At 38.9% G+C, this 7,439-nt stretch overlaps 1 long non-coding RNA gene across 1 annotated transcript in view; it reads right to left on the bottom strand.

Annotated features, from left to right (window-relative positions):
• Positions 1–335: 335 nt before the first annotated feature.
• LOC145722853 (uncharacterized) overlaps positions 336–7,439 on the bottom strand; it is a 96,219-nt gene continuing 89,115 nt past the window's right edge. The window contains exon 3 of the long non-coding RNA XR_014147424.1: positions 336–768. This is a non-coding gene — a long non-coding RNA (uncharacterized LOC145722853). The remainder of the gene's footprint in view (positions 769–7,439) is intronic.

Genomic DNA, 7,439 nt, shown 5'->3' with positions numbered 1-7,439 from the left:
ATTGGTATTTGACGAGAGGTCACAGAGTCCACATGACTTTAACCCCACTTTAACCCACCCCTACTTAGAGGGGTATTCAAATATAAAAACCTCAAGTCTCTACTTGCCAAAAAGAGTATCAGGGTCAACTTTTTCTGTGTGAGGGACCTAGTCAATTTATGTTTAGTAACAGCTTCCTTGCCACTGCCTTTCTCTTCCAAATATTTCTTCCTACCTTGGCAGATTCTTGGAATTTACTCTGCTCACAGAGGCCTTGCTCACCTCTTCCGAGGAATGAGGACTAAACTGATCTTAAAGCTCACTGTCGGTCAAAAAACAAACAAACAAACAAACAAACAAACTGCACGGTTTCTATCTTCCAGAATTTTACTTAATTCTGCAAAGGCCCATTGAAAAATCCAGTAATTGAGATGCAGTGTGGTCCCACACTGTCAAATCCATCTCTCAGCATTCTCTCCCCCCTTTAAAATACTGGGGACAATCATTATCCAATTCTCCTGCTCAGGGTGGCTGCTTTACTCCTCAAAAGCATACAGTTCTGGGAAGAAATGAGGAGTTTGAGAAGAGGCGTCTGCAGGTTCACTCATATCCATTTCTCCTCTGACAGGGCCTAGAGCCCTTCTTTCAGCGAACTTGATGGTCAGGTCATGCCAGGGGCATCCAGTGTAAATGCAGGGCAGTTACGGCAATTAGCGGAGCACAGTGGAAGGGATATGGTACGAACTTCCCATACAGTCCATTCCTCTGATCTCCATGCTGCTGTATCCACTGGAACAAAGATCAGCAAATGAAAGGCACAAGAAAACAAATAACAATATTACTCAGAGAAAGAAAAGGCCATGTTCTCCCTTAGTTATTCCTGTTGAAGAGTTTGTATCAATCCACAGGGGAAGAAAGGCTGAAAGTTAAAACCCGAACCACACTCCTACAAACATGTACAATGTATGTGTTACATATATATTAAACAAGCAAGCCTTCTGGGTATAAGAATAAAACAATGTTTTGTTTTGTTTTGTTTTTTTCTCTCAACAACTCTTTAAAGTGTGTTTAGTGGGAAAAGTTTCTCCCCTGCCCCTGGAAGAAAACTCCCATGGTCCCATAACTTTTCTGATCAATCTTAGGCAACAAGACGTCCTATGTTTAATCATAATGCAATCACAATACAGTCATCAAAAATACCTAGTCTAGGGGCGCCTGGGTGGCTCAGTCGTTAGGCGTCTGCCTTCGGCTCAGGTCATGATCCCGGGGTCCTGGGATCGAGCCCCGCGTCGGGCTCCCTGCTCGGCGGGAAGCCTGCTTCTCCCTCTCTCACTCCCCCTGCTTTGTGTTCCCTCTCTCGCTGTGTCTCTCTCTGTCAAATAAATAAATAAAATCTTTAAAAAAAAAAAATACCTAGTCTTAAAATTAATCAAAATTCTAAACTTGGTCTGAAGTTAAATCTTTTCCTATACTTTATCTGAACTTGTATCAAGCAGTTGGTCAGGGAAGAGGGTTGTGATCCTCTCTTTTCCTGCCTTATGCTTCAACTCCTCTTTCTCATCTTACCCATCAGGGTGTTTGATCACATTCCATCAGGTGTGAATGAGGAGGGAGAAAACCAAGCAAAACCTAGATAAGCCTCCAAGTGTCCCCTCTCAGTAAAGTTGCATGAGGACACAATTCTCCCAGCAATGAGGTATGACATTATCAGCTAGGGAGTTCACTCAAGCCTTGGCATCCAGGGATTTGACTGAGGATTAGTCACATAGGCAGGTGGCAGCAGCATGACTGACCTTAGCTTCTCAGTCTGCACAGCGTGGCCCAGAGCCTCAGACACACAGAAACGGGCATTCACCAAAGTCACTTCATTAGCATGAACTATCTAGTCAAACAAACAGTAGCTAGAAAGAAAAGGGAATATCTATTTGAAAAGAAGAGGCAGAATAATAAAGGAAATAAGGGAGAATTGTTGAAGCCATGTGCCTGAGTAGACACGGAACTGGATTCGAGTACCCAAGTGGAGGGGTTAACCTTAGCTAAAAGTAAAGACAGTTCATCCATAGTTGATTAATTTCGGTTCCCCTAAAGACAGAGCCAGAGACAAGAATTTCTTGCAGGCAGTTTATCTGTTGAGAATCCTAAGAAGCACCAGTAAGGAATTAAGGACACTGAAATAAGAAAGGTTTTTAAAAATCCAATATAAATAGTGCATTATTAACCCAGTTACCAATTTAAGAAAGGGGAGCTCAGTCTCTCTAGGGACCTTCGAAAGATCCATGGAAAATGGACATCAAAGGCGTCCCACTTAAGGACAAGAAAGCTGGGACAGGCCATGCTCTGTTGGTTGAAGTTTGCCCCTCTGAGAATTAACTCTTCTGTACACTCTGTATTGAAGAGAGTAGTTACACAGAGGGCTAGAAATTTTAGGTTGAGAAAGGAAGGGAAATGAAGGGCAGTTAAAAAATAGTATGACTACATAAAATTATTATAAGAAATTGGAAACATACAACATAGTTAAAAGAGAGTGGGTGCTTGCCATTGAGATTATGGACATGTTGCCATGGCTAGTAAGGAAAAGAACTATGGTAGTTTCCACAGAATTGGAGGCTAAAGAAGGCTGGGAGACCAGACCATTGAAGCAGAAGTCAAACTGAGAATCCAGTGTATTGAATGATTATCCATGTGAATTATGAAATCTCAAAAATCTAACACAGAGGTCATGTTGGAAAGACATAAGCCAGGAGCTAAAATCTTCAAATAAATTAAAGGAGTGCCCTAGGAGTGGGTAGATGCTTATAAGATAGGATGCAATGATATACCCAAAGGCTCAAACATTGTTTAGAATTACATGAGTAATAAAAAAACATGCTAACATTTGTATTGGTTTTATTATTGTTTTTCAATTGTCTCCAATAAACACCTTAATTTCCTGGACCTAGAGGACAATGCACACCCACTTACCTTGGTACATTTTAGACTGTGTGCAGTATATATTGATGATATGAGATTTTTAAAATTTTAGTGATCCTAAGGGTAGGGAGATTTTTCAGAAGCAGCAGTAAGGACTGAAAACAAACAAACAAAAAACCCTCTGTCACCCTTAAGCACATCAGTATGAGGCATATAGGAGGGTTCATTTGAGGGGGTTTCACAAGAGGGAGTATTCCAGGGCCCAGCCAGAAAAAAAAGTTGAAGCACTAATTACTGATTGATTGTTCCTTCAAGAGAGCAAGGTGGGTTACTTTAGGGACTGGGAGTATGGTGAACGTATTCAAAGGATTTGAAAGGATTGCACAAGACTCACTGTCTCCAAGGGTCAGCTAGGTGTTAGGATTGAAAAAGAATGTGAAAATATTCAGAGAAACAGTTGAAGATTTTGGGGATTTCACTAATTACTGACTGACTTCCAGAGTGAGGTTGTTTTGGAAGCTGAAAGGGGTGGGTATAGAATTACTAAAGGGACTGTCAAGAGTCAGATTGGAATTAAATTTGGACTATATGGAACTATTAGGTCATTAAAGAAATTTAAAACCATTGAAGAAATAGAATCAATAGCTTAAAATCTGCCCACAAAACAGCAGAAATAAATCAGATCAGGTTTTATATGTCAGTTCTGCTCATCTTTCAAGGACCAAACACCATTCCAAAGAGCCAAGAAAGAAGAAAGTCCCCCCCAAAGTCTACATGAATACCATACTAGAAAGAAAAATGTAATAAATCTTACTTCCCAAACTAGATGAAAAAAAATCCTATAATAAAATTAGTAAAATGCATCTATCAATTATTTTTTAAATTACAAGCCAGCAGAGTTTATCAAAGGAATGCAAGAAAGGTTAATGACATGGAACTTATTCACCATGTTAATAAAGGAGAAAAATAAAAAGCTTCTAATCATCTCAATGGATGCCCAACATTTTGATAAAATTCAACATCATTTTATGATTAAAAATTAGCAAATTAGGAATAGAATGGAAATTCTTTAATCTGAAAAACGTTATCAAAAGCCTACAGCAACTTTTTTTTTTTTTTAAAAGATTTTATTTATTTATTTGCGAGAGAGAATGAGAGACAGAGAGCACGAGAGGGAGGAGGGTCAGAGGGAGAAGCAGACTCCCCGCTGAGCAGGGAGCCCAATGCGGGACTCGATCTCGGTACTCCAGGATCATGACCTGAGCCGAAGGCAGTCGCTTAACCGACTGAGCCACCCAGGCGCCCCGCCTACAGCAACTTTTATTCTTTTTTTTAATTTAATTTTATTTTATTATGTTATGTTAGTCACCATACAGTACATCATTAGTTTTTGATGTAGTGTTCCATGATTCATTGTTTGTGTATAACACCCAGTGCTCCATTTAGTACGTGCCCTCTTTAATACCCATCACCAGGCTAACCCATCCCCCCACCCCTCTCCCCTCTAGAACCCTCAGTTTGTTTCTCGGAGTCCATAGTCTCTTATAGTTCATCTCCCCCTCTGATTTCCACCCCCTTCATTTTTCCCCTCCTTCTCCTAATGTCCTCCATGCTATTCCTTATGATCCACAAATAAGTGAAACCATATGATAATTGACTTTCTCTGCTTGACTTATTTCACTGAGCATAATCTCCTCCAGTCCCATCCATGTTGATGTAAAAGTTGGGTATTCATCCTTTCTGATGGCTGAGTAGTATTCCATTGTATATATGGACCACATCTTCTTTATCCATCCATTTGTTGAAGGGCATCTCAGCTCTTTCCACAGTTTGGCTATTGTGGACTTTGCTGCTATGAACATTGGGATGCATATGGCCCCTCTTTTCACTACATCTGTGTCTTTGGGATAAATACCCAGTAGTGCAATTCCTGGGTCATAGGGTAGCTCTATTTTTAATTTTTTGAGGAACCTCCACACTGTTTTCTAAAGTGGCTGTACCAACTTGCATTCCCACCAACAGTGTAAGAGGGTTTCCCTTTCTCCACAACCTCTCCAACATTTGTTGTTTCTTGCCTTGTCAATTTTTGCCATTCTAACTGGTGTAAGGCGGTATCTCAACTTTTATTTTTAATGCTACATCGTTACATGCATAACAAGTATGAGGATAAGCACAACTCTTTGGATGCAATCACCAAAGGATTTGATTTTGTTTTACAATTATCTCTTGGCCCTTTACTTTTTCATGTGAATTTTAGACTCAGTTTTTTGAGTCTAAAATTTTTTAATTTTAGATTTTTTTTAATCACATTAGACTTTTTGAATGGAATTGCATTGAATATATAGATTTAAGAATTGTTATCTCTACAATATTTTTTATATCTAAGTATGAATAGGAACAACCTCCTTTTTTTCTAGATCTTCTGTTAGCTCCTATGACAATGTTATATTTTAAAGTTTTTAACCAATATTTCCTAGTTTTATTCTTATGTATGGCACTTAATTGGTTTTGTTGCTATTATGAATGAAATATTTATCAAAATTCTATTTTTAATTTATTGTTGCTGGGTATAAAAAGAAACATTGATTTTTTTCTTTAATACTGGTTTGTTTCCAGCAAAGCTTCTAATTTTTATTTATTCAAATGGTTGTCTACAGATTGTCTAAAATTTTTGTCTGGACAATCATAACATCTTGTGTATCAAGAGGGTTTTGTTTCTTCCTTCCCAACCCATTTGGTTATTTCTTGTCCTGACCCTGCAATATCTATCTAGTAATTCTAGAGTAGGAGCAATTCTAGTGGTCAGTCTTTCTTGTTGCTATTTGTCATGGATATTTGTCATTCTTTTGGCCTACTAGCACCCTTCCTATGAAAAAGCTTGGTGGGAGACAAAGAATCCCCTCAAAAATGAAAGCTAAAAATGAGAGATGTTTCCTTTTCCAGTCTTCTGCACTAGAGCAGAGTCCACATGGCTTAGATTCCTCAATCAGACATAACCTGAGCCAGCTGTGATGAATCCGCTAAGAACAAGCAGAGTAGGAACGTCAGCACACTCTTTTTGTGGTCATGGCAGTGATAATAGCTGCAAAATTGTTTGCAGAGTAGAAGTGATAATGGAGCAGGTAGCAGGGGCTCCACTGTAACACAGTTCCTGGGGCACAATGGGAAGCTATGCAAACTAGAAGCATTTGGCATTTAACCATGGCAGTGAGCATTGTGGTGGTGGGCATTGCTTTCTGTGGCCAGACCAGAAGCCTGAGTCTCAAAGTGACCCAATAATTTTATTAGTTTGGTAATAATCTTTTTTTTTGAGATTTTATTTATTTATTTGAGAGAGAGAGAGTAAAAGCATGAGCGGGGGCAGAGGCAGAGGGAGAAGCAGACTCCCCTTTGAGCAGGGAGCCCAATGCTTAACTGACTGAGCCACCCAGGTGACCCCCCCTTTTTTAAAGATTTTATTTGTAATAATCTTTTTAAAAACTCATTTTCTGTTTAAAACACCAAGAGTTCTTAAGAACCCTGAATAAGAACTAGATTTTAAGAAAATGCTTTTAACATCACATGATGTTGAATAGAAATATTTAAAAATTATAGAAATTCTCTATTCTTCCAAATTCAGAAACAGGTTTTTTGTAAAATCACAAATCACTGATGACTTTTATAAATTTTTTACGGGTCTCTTTGAATGCCTATGTTATTTTCTCCTTAATACATTATTGTGGTGAAGTGAAAAAAAAAGAGAAAGAGAGAGAGAGAAGGCATGTGAGTGGGGGAGGGGCAGAGGGAGAGAATCTTCAAGCAGACTCTGCTCTAAGCACAGAGTTCCACTTGGGGCTAAGCACAGAGCCCCACTTGGGGTTCCATCTCATGACCCTGAGATCATGACCTGAGCAGAAACCAAGAGTTAGACACTCAACCCACTGAGCCACCCAGGCAGCCTGAAAGAAGACAGTTCTAATATTAAACTGTCTTCAGTTCTGGGAAAATCTTTCAGGGTTATGATGTTTTGTTTTAGTTTGTCTTGCATTTAATTTTAGTTATACATGGCAGATTCAGTTTACCTTTGAAGTACTTAGAATGTTTCTATATTCATAAAGGAAGACTGATCTATAACTTTTTGTCTTGTTGTCTTCATCTAGGATCAGTTTCAAAGTTATATTGCCTCACAAAACAACCTGGAGAAATTCCACTCCATCTCTATTCTCCAAAGTGATTTATGTAAGAATTAAAAATATTTTTTCTTATAAGTATAATCATGTTTTCCTAAGGCAGAATTTTTCCCAATTTCTTTGACAATAATAATATTCATTTTTGGGCGCCTGGGTGGCTCAGTTGGTTAAGCGACTGCCTTCGGCTCAGGTCATGATCCTGGAGTCCCTGGATCGAGTCCTGCATCGGGCTCCCTGCTCGGCAGGGAGTCTGCTTCTCCCTCTGACCCTCCCCCCTGTCATGTGCTCTCTCTCATTCTCTCTCTCTCAAATAAATAAATAAAATCTTTAAAAAATAATAATAATAATAATATTCATTTTTTCTCTACAGCTAAATTAAAT

This window comes from Leptonychotes weddellii, chromosome 8 (assembly GCF_054177405.1).
Source record: "Leptonychotes weddellii isolate Sample4059 chromosome 8, ASM5417740v2, whole genome shotgun sequence".
NCBI classification, from domain to species: Eukaryota; Metazoa; Chordata; class Mammalia; order Carnivora; family Phocidae; genus Leptonychotes; species Leptonychotes weddellii.
Note: the sequence above shows the minus strand (reverse complement) of the source record. Positions and strands in the feature narration are given on the sequence as shown.